Source organism: Triticum aestivum, chromosome 6B (genome assembly GCF_018294505.1).
Source record: "Triticum aestivum cultivar Chinese Spring chromosome 6B, IWGSC CS RefSeq v2.1, whole genome shotgun sequence".
Taxonomy (NCBI): Eukaryota; Viridiplantae; Streptophyta; class Magnoliopsida; order Poales; family Poaceae; genus Triticum; species Triticum aestivum.
The window spans coordinates 215,569,953-215,578,586 of NC_057810.1; positions in this window are offsets into that span (position 1 = coordinate 215,569,953).

Below are 8,634 nucleotides of genomic sequence, written 5' to 3' on the forward strand. Positions count from 1 at the left end.
CATGTCACGCTCCATATGTCCACATGATTATGTGGGATTAAGTTTTTTTAGGGGTAATCCGAGCTTTATTGACGATCAAAAATCATAGTTTCTGGGATACATCTCGGATCATGAGAATGGCCTAGCCACACATGGCATCCTGTCCCTAAAGACTAAACAAATTTTGCTGGACTATGTGCCCCAACATTCGACTCGCGACTTTCATAAATAAAATTACACATAAAATGAGATGCTGTATTCTAAATCTTCTTGATCAAGCTCCATATCTTCCTTGGTTGCCTGTATTTATGTCACTCGCTACTTGCCTGGAGTTAGATGCTATAACCATCTGCAGAATGTTCAGGACTTCCGCCAAAGAGAATGCTTCCCTGCATGCGATCGCCTCAACTGTAGCTGCATCAAAGACGCCTTGTTTAACCAGCAACTGTGATGCCCCCGATTCAATCGTACACTAGTCATGCACGCAGATGTGTACGATCAAGATCAGGGACTCACGGGAAGATATCACAACACAACTCTAAAAGTAAAATAAGTCATTCAAGCATCATATTACAAGCCAGGAGCCTCAAGGGCTCGAATACAAGTGCTCGAACATAAACGAGTCAGCGGAAGAAACAATATCCGAGTACAGACATAAGTTAAACAAGTTGCCATAAGATGGCTAGCACAAACTGGGATACATATCGAAAGAGGCACATGCCTCCTGCCTGGGATCCTCCTAAACTACTCCTCGTCATCGGCGGCCTGAACGTAGTAGTAGGCACCCTCGGTGTAGTAGGGGTCGTCGTCGACGGTGGCGTTTGGCTCCTAGGCTCCAACATCTGTTTGCGCCGTCCGAGAAGAAGAGGAAAAGAGGGGAAAAGAGGGAGCAAAGCAACCGTGAGTACTCATCCAAAGTACTCGCAAGCAAGGATCTACACTACATATGCATGGGTATATGTGTAAAGAGGCAATGTTGGTGGACCGAACTGCAGAATGCCAGAATAAGAGGGGGATAGCTAGTCTTATCGAAGACTACGCTTCTGGCAGCCTCCATCTTGCAGCATGTAGAATAGAGTAGATTGAAGTTCACCAAGTATCATCGCATAGCATAATCCTACCCGGTGATCCTCTCATCACCCTGTGGGAAAGCGATCACTGGGATATCTCTGGAACTTGTCTAGGCGTATTTTATTAAGTATCTGATTCTAGTTGTCATAAGGTCAAGGTACAACTCCGTGTCGTCCTTTTACCGAGCGACACGACTATTCGAATAGATAAACTTCCCTGCAGGGGTGCACCACATAACCCAACACACTCGATCCCTCTGGCCGGACACACTTTCCTGGGTCATGCCAGGCCTCGGAATATCAACACGTCGCAGCCCTACCTAGGCACAACAGAGAGGTCAGGACGCCAGTCTAAATCCTATGCGCGCAAGGGTCTGGGCCCATCGCCCATTGCACACCTGCACGTTGCGAGGGCGGCCGGTGAGCATACCTAGCAACCTCCATTACAAAGGAAGTTGCATTACGCGGTCCAACCCAGCACGCGCCGCTCAGTCGCTGACGTCAAGAATGCTTCGGCTGATACTACGACGTCGAGTGCCCATAACTGTTAGTTGGTTAGTGCGTATAGGCTAGTGGCCAGACTGAGATCAAATACCAAAATCTCGTTAAGCGTGTTATTTTGAAGTAACCGCGAACGCCGACCAAGGCCAGGCCCACCTCTCGTGTAGGTGGTCTCAACCTACCCTGTCGCTCCGCCACAAAGTAACCATCAGGGGGCTGTCGGGAACCCAGACCCATCACTACCTGGATGGAACCACCTGCCCCTTTAGCCCCCATTTCCGAAACACTTGCGGGTACTTTATGAGCTGACTCGACTTTAGTCACCATCTGAATAGTACGTATATATAGTATATACCCATGATCACCTCCCGAGTGATCACGACCCGATAGTATAGCATGGCAGACGGACAATAATGTAGGGCCACACATGATAAACTAGCATCCTATACTAAGCATTCAGGATTGCGAGTAAGGTATCAACAACTGTAGCAACAATGAGGCTATGCAACAGAATAGGATTAACCGAAATAGTAACATGCTATACTACTCTAATGCAAGCATTAGAGGGAAGGAATAGGCGATATATGGTGATCAGGGGGGGGGGGGCTTGCCCGGTTGCTCTGGCAAGAAGGAGGGGTCGTCAACACCGTAGTCGATCAAGGCAGCAGAAGCGTCGGTCTTGTTGTCTACCGGAGAGAAGAGGGGGAAGAAACAATAAATATAATGCAAACATAAGCATGAAGATGCATGACATGACAATGAGCGGTGCTAGGTGTGCCCTAGCGCGATAGAAGGTGATACCGACGAAGGGGGAAACATCCGGGAAAGTATCCCCTGTGTTTCGCGTTTTCGGACAGATGAACCGAAGGCGCAATGTTGCACGTTTGCTATGCTAGGTACGTGTGCTGACAAACGGACCGCGTATTCAAATTTGTCTCATCGTTCTGAGCAACTTTCATGTACAAAGTATTTTCATCCAAGCTACGGATTATTTTATACTAATTTTTAAAGTTTTAAATCATTTTTAGATTTAACAGAATTAATTTAATTAGAAAAATGTAATTATGACGTCAACATGATGTCAGGGTGATGTCAGCAGTCAACCAGTCAGTTGACTTAGTGAAACTAACATGTGGGTCCCACTGTCATTGTCTGTATACTAATTACACATGTTAATTAGACTAACTAAGTGATTAGATTAATTCATTTTAATTAGATTATCTAAACAAGATTAATTAACTAAATTAATTAATTAGTAATTTATTTATTATATTATATTTTTTAATCTTTTATTACAGGGGCGTGAGGGGGCCCCACTAGGCAGTGGCCCATAGAGCCAACCGGGTGTGCGGTTCGGGCGCGGGCGCCCGATAGGGCGCCGGCGTCCGAGGGGGGGGGGGTGTTGGCGAGGCGCGAAGCGGGGTGAGGCCACAGTGGTGTGTGTGAGACCGCTGGAGGCCGTGCGGGCGGCAGTCGGAGGCGGCGTAGAGGGGCGAGGTGGCGCGGTGCGACATGGGGCGTTGGCGAACGCGCTAGACAGCGGTCGAGCGACAGCAGGGAAGCAGCAAGCAGCGCAGCATGCGAAGATGGGGCATGCATAGGGGCCGGCCGGTGCAGAAGCACAGCATGGCGACGGTGGTGGCGTGGTTGCCACCGGCTGCAGCGGCGAAAGTGGTGGGCACGACAGGCGCAGTAGAGCGCTGTCGGGACGCGGGCACAACGGTGCAAGGGCACGGCCCGCGGCGGTGCGTGACAGAGCGGGCGCGCGCGTGAGGGCGGGAGCGACAACGGTGGATGAGGGCGCAGCGTGTGCAAGCGCGGCCAAGAGCAGGCGGGTTCGTGCGAGGGAGAGAAGAGCGGGATCTTCTCGAGGGGTTGCAGGGTACGGGGTAGTGGGCTCGACGGAGGTCGGGGACGATGTGCGGTTTGACGATGAGGAGACGAGGACGACGGGGCGGCGGCAATCCGGGCGGTTCGGCAATGGCGTCGGGTGTCGGGGCGCCGGCGAGGTGCGGCAGGGTGGGCGTAGGGCACCGGCGAGGTGACGCCGCGGAGAAGGACGGAGGCGCGGCGGGGCGGGCGACGGGCGGGGTCAGGGGCATCGGATGCCCCCGATCCAGATCCACTCGGGGCGGGGCGGGGATACGAGGTGGGTCGAGGAAGGAGTGGGGGGTTACAGGCGACGTGGGTTAGGGTTTGTGGGGTTATGGAGGCGCCGGCTGGGCCGGCCCTGCTAGCCAAGTGGCCAGCTGGGCCGAGGCCTAGCGGGGGGGGGGGGGGTTCTTTTCCTTTTTTCGTTTGTTCTGTTTTCTTTTCTTTTTTTATTTCTTTTCTGTTTTATTTTATTTTAGTTTTATAAAATTTTAAAGTGACAACTCATTTGGTGTCATTAAATAGGTCACAACCCCAAATATTTTGGCACTTTAAATATAGTACTTTCGATTTGCTTATTATTTTAAAAGCATTTTAGATAATTGTTTTATCGCTGTTTAGTTTATTCAGTGCATTTAAGTATTTTCTTAAAAGATGATTTCTTTACCAACATTTATTATGGATTATTTGACACATTAGGAACAATTTAGTTTTGACTTTTGAAAACTTTAATTGTTTTGACTTTAATTCAAATTTGAATTTGGGTCGGTTCTAAACTAACGCGAGATTAACAACAGCAATCGAGGTGACGTGGCATCACTACCAGAGGGTTATTGTAGCTTGATTACCCGGGCATCGAGGTGGAGTAAGGGGGAAAGTCCTGGTTACAAAATTCTAACGGATCTTCTCGACCTTGGTTGATCTTCCCGAAGTAGTCAATCCTTTTCATTGATGTCTTCATTTCTCTACTTCAGGTCATCATGATGAAGTCGACATCCTTTCTTCGGGAACACCATCGTACTTATGAAAGAATAAAGGGTGGGTATTCCGGGAGAACGGGCCTCTACAAGGTTGACTATCTGGTCGATAACATCGGGGAAGGTGACAAAAAGTAACTCTCGAATTGAAACTTAAGAAAATATCGAGAGCAAAATAAGGAGGTATCAAGGGAAGTTTTGAGCGGGCAGGCAATTGTTCGATGCCTGCAACAGGGAGTGAAAGGGGTTCAAAGCAACATGAATAAGTATTGTGTTTGATACCAGAATTGATGATCTCTAGGAAGGTGGCTCATGATCTACATACAAAGCCAAGCATGAGGAATAACTTTGGAAACAGGGGTGCATAAGAGGGTCGGGTTTCGATCCTCGGACCTGTGGGTTATGGGCCCACCATGTGGGTTAAAAGAAGGAAGGGCATTGATATCTTGCACGGTCACGATAGCAAGGCATGTCAGAGAATAACCGGTTAGTTATGTTGGCAGCATCGCTGGCACCAAGGGCGAGGGACGAAGAGAACCATTTTGCTGCTCGTTGAAATGAGGCATACCTATAGGCAAAGTTCTCGTCCATCGATGGTTACCGAAATGTCATCAACAATAGTATCACGGTCTTACTGACAAGGTTGTACACGAGGGTGTTTACATAAGCACCGGATTATTACTGCTTAGATCATATAAACCATGAGAAAGGTTAAACAAGGCAATGGAAAGGAAAATGTGATTATCAGATTAAACCGAACAATTAAAGGGAAAATGTGTTTAAACAGACATTTTAGGGGTATATTCTTCCCAAGGACAAGCAAAGCATGATATCCATAACAGGATATAACATAGAAAACCCTTTAGGTAAGAGGAGAGATATTTCATGACATTACCCATACAAAGGTGTTTGGATAATTGATCAGGAAAATTTTAGCATTGTGCTTCAAATGTTTTTATTGAAAATTAGAGTACCATAGACATGCTTCGAGATAGCATTGACATGGTATTCAAGCAAAGGTCAGACTTTGGATAGTCAAATGATTCATCAGGAACAACTTATATAATAAGTCTTACAATTTCCACAGGGAAGAATGGCTAGCCTTGCTAAAAAGGAAGAACTATAACAATTAGGGCCTCCGGCCAGGTGTGCTAGGCATGACACCACCTTGCCGGGTCATCTAAGGACCAATGTTTTAACTCTTGAAAATATGTTCCAACCATCATACATGACCGAGATTCAGATCTGATTGGTGTCAGGATACCTCAGACTCAGGATGCCTGAGAAGAAAGGTGCAACACAAATTGTCGAGATGATAATGTAAGATTCTCCGGAATTGTACTATGGAAGCGAGTTCCGAAACAAGAGTTCATCATTAAGTCAAGGAGAGGTGAGGAGGTGGCTGATTGGCTCAACGACAATTCATTGAGATTTCCAAAAGGATGGATTTCCACAATTATGTGAACAAGGAGATAACATTAGTCAGATCAAATGATATAATGATGTATGATCGAGGAAAACATACACAATTTAACAATGATAGAAGGGTGCAACCAGAAATCTGGACTAGGTAGCACGATCAATGTTTGAATGATGATTCAATAAGCAATAGACTTAGAATGAAACTATCGACTATTAACTTCAAAGCAATAGGGTTGCCAGAAGGGCAGAATCCAAACAGTACCATTCACTTGTAGGTGTCCCGGTTAGAATCGACACAGGGACCAAGAATAGAATGGTGATGGTAATAAGTATCACTTGTATTAAGAGTTCTTAAGGGGCGGTGAAATTCTCGTGACCCTCTTGACATAAAAGACGGCGGTACACAAAGGTAGAACATAATACCAGCTGGATAGCAAGTTGCATCCGTAACATGAACAAGTTTGTGATGAAAGAAAGTTAATGATGTTGTCGATGGTAACTCAAATTACCAAGGGACGAGGATGGCACTTATCATCAAGAATTTGATTGGTAACCCGGAAGGAGTCAAATTGTTGAAGATGATCACGACAAAATTTGTCGAGAGGTTCCACGAAGAAGCAATCAAATAGCAACTGCATCAAGCAAAAGGACTAATGCAGCGAACCACATATACGACACAAACTCAGAATCAAGTTTGTGGTTCGAGGTTAAATGACAAGACGAGGAAATTAACATAAGCTTAGTGTATTGTCGAAAGATGTGCTCCGGGAATAAGGACCAGGTGGCACGATTAAAATTTAGCACAATAATGATATAGCTGATCAGGCTAGGATTGACTTGAAGGATTATTAAATTCATAAGCAACAAAAATTACTTAGAGTTATTGAATCATAGTGCGGAATTGATTCACTTATCGGTGTCTTTGAGTGTTTAATAACTCAGAGCCCGTGAACTTTTTTTGGAATCGGTGATTATGTAGTACTTGATGAAGAACTCATAAGAAATTATGCAGTTCTATGATAATCTCGAGATACCAGGGGTAATACTCGACGATAGATCACAATAGAGGTTGGACTAGAGTATTTCTCTACAGAAGGCAAGTGCTTAAACTTGCACAAGAAATGGTATTTAAAGGAGAACATGGTCAGAACCACAATTGCAAGAGGTCAGATCCCAGATATAAGATGAACTTATACCAAAGGGATAATTCATTTAAGAGAATCTTTAGTGATAAGATCTACATCGTGTCCATGGGCATGAACACAAGGTTCAAGGTCGACTCCCACTTCTCTAATGCATAATCTTTCATTCACTTCTCGCGTTCGATGAGGTTGTAGTGTTGAAATTTTATCTGGCAAAATACTAGAAGAGTATGACTCATGAAAACTTTTTGGGTTCACATAGATCAAGGAAGGCATAGGTTCAACCCATCGGGGTATCTTAGAAACATTTACCACAAGCTTTGAGAATACCTATAACCAGCTCCAAAGTAGAGCATGCTTGGCCAAATCAGAGAATAGGATTTACCAGCGGCATTAAGTATCATGGAAAGAACTTCTCGATGTTTTTTTATACGAAGTAAACCGTCGGATGATAATTCAACAAAGAATCAGAAGGTCCATAATGGAGCTGATGTGAGCATCGGCACACAACCAAAGGAAGAAACAATGCAAAGGCATTGGTGAAGGAATTATGCCCTAGAGGCAATAATAAAGTTGTTATTTATATTTCCTTATATCATGATAAATGTTTATTATTCATGCTAGAATTGTATTAACCGGAAACTTAGTACATGTGTGAATACATAGACAAACAGAGTGTCACTAGTATGCCTCTACTTGACTAGCTCATTGAAACAAAGATGGTTAAGTTTCCTTGCCATGGGCATGAGTTGTCATTTGATTAACGGGATCACATCATTAGAGAATGATGTGATTGACTTGACCCATTCCGTTAGCTCAGAATTTGATCGTTTAGTATATTGCTATTGCTTTCTTCATGACTTATACATGTTCCTATGACTATGAGATTATGCAACTCCCGAATACCGGAGGAACACTTTGTGTGCTACCAAACGTCACAACGTAACTAGGTGATTATAAAGGTGCTCTACATGTCTCTCTGATGGTACTTGTTGAGTTGGCGTAGATCGAGATTAGGACTTGTCACTCCGATTGTCGGAGAGGTATCTCTGGGCCCTTTCGGTAATGCACGTCACTATAAGCCTTGCAAGCAATGTGACTAATGAGTTAGTTGCGGGATGACGCATTACGGAACGAGTAAAGAGACTTGCCGGTAATGATATTGAACTAGGTAATGAGATACTGGCGATTGAATATCGGGCAAGTAACATACCTATGACAAAGGGAACAACGTATGTTGTTATGCGGTTTGATTGATAAAGATCTTCATAGAATATGTAGGAGCCAATATGGGCATCCAGGTTCCGCTATTGGTTATTGACCGGAGATGTGTCTCGGTCATGTTTACATAGTTCTTGAACCCGTAGGGTCCGCACGCTTAACGTTCGGTGACGATCGGTAATATGAGTTTATGTGTTTTGATGTACCGAAGGTAGTTCAGAGTCCTGGATATGATCACGGACATGATGAGGAGTCTTGAAATGGTCGAGACATAAAGATCGATATATTGGATGACTATATTTGGATATCGGAATAGTTCTGGGTGAAATTGGGATTTTACCGGAGTACCGGAAGGTTACCGGAACCCCCCCGGTAAGTGTATGGGCCTTATTGGGCCATAGTGGAGAGAGAGAGAGGAGACCGGGGCAGGCCGCGCGCCCCCCCTCCCTC